Consider the following 820-nt stretch of genomic DNA (forward strand, 5'->3'; position numbering starts at 1 on the left):
CCCTGCAGTGTGGTTGCCAGAGCCCTAGGCTCAAGCCTGAGTCAGAAAAATTTTAACCTAGGGTTAAAGTAGGGTGACCAGATGTCCCGATTTTATAGGTACAGTCCCAATTTTGGGGTCTTTTTTTTTATATAGGCTCCTATTACCCCTCACCCCCGTCCCGATTTTTCACACTTGCTGTCTGGTCACCCTAGGTTAAAATGCAGTGTAGACGCTCATACCCAGAGTTCCATAATACAGGTCAGCTGACCTGAGCTCCAAGAACCCTACCTGCTGTTTCGCCACAGAGCCTGAGACACTAGCTACACTGCAGGTGGGCGTCTCATCCCCCCAGCAGTGTGGGCTCGCGGGGAGTGGAACAGGCTTGTACGTGCGGGGGGTTGGCATCCCCAGCACCCACAAGCCATAGCTCTGCCCCTGCGGAGGGTGTAGGGGAAGCGCTGGGACGGTACGGCCCCGCCGGCTCCTTCTGAGCTGCGCCCCGCGAGGGGTGACGCGGGCGGCAGGGGCGGGCACTGGGCTAAGGGGCGGGTGCGCGCGGCGGCCGGGCCATCCAAGGGCGCTTGATGGGTGCAGCGTGCCGCACGCTGCTGTACGGAGCCGGGCGCACCCCTGGCGCAGGGGCTGCGGGACTCCCCGCCCTATCCTCCGGGCTCGCGCGAGGACCCGGCTCAGTGCGTCCCCCGCGCGCCCCCCGCTCGGCGCTACGGCTGCTCCAGCCCGGCGTTGCAGCAGGCGGCGCAGCGCCCTTCTCCCTCGGCCGGCGCTGGGGCTGGGCCCCGGCCTTCATCCCCTCGCCTCACTTCCTGTGCGCCGGCCC

This window comes from Trachemys scripta, chromosome 7 (assembly GCF_013100865.1).
Source record: "Trachemys scripta elegans isolate TJP31775 chromosome 7, CAS_Tse_1.0, whole genome shotgun sequence".
NCBI classification, from domain to species: domain Eukaryota; kingdom Metazoa; phylum Chordata; order Testudines; family Emydidae; genus Trachemys; species Trachemys scripta.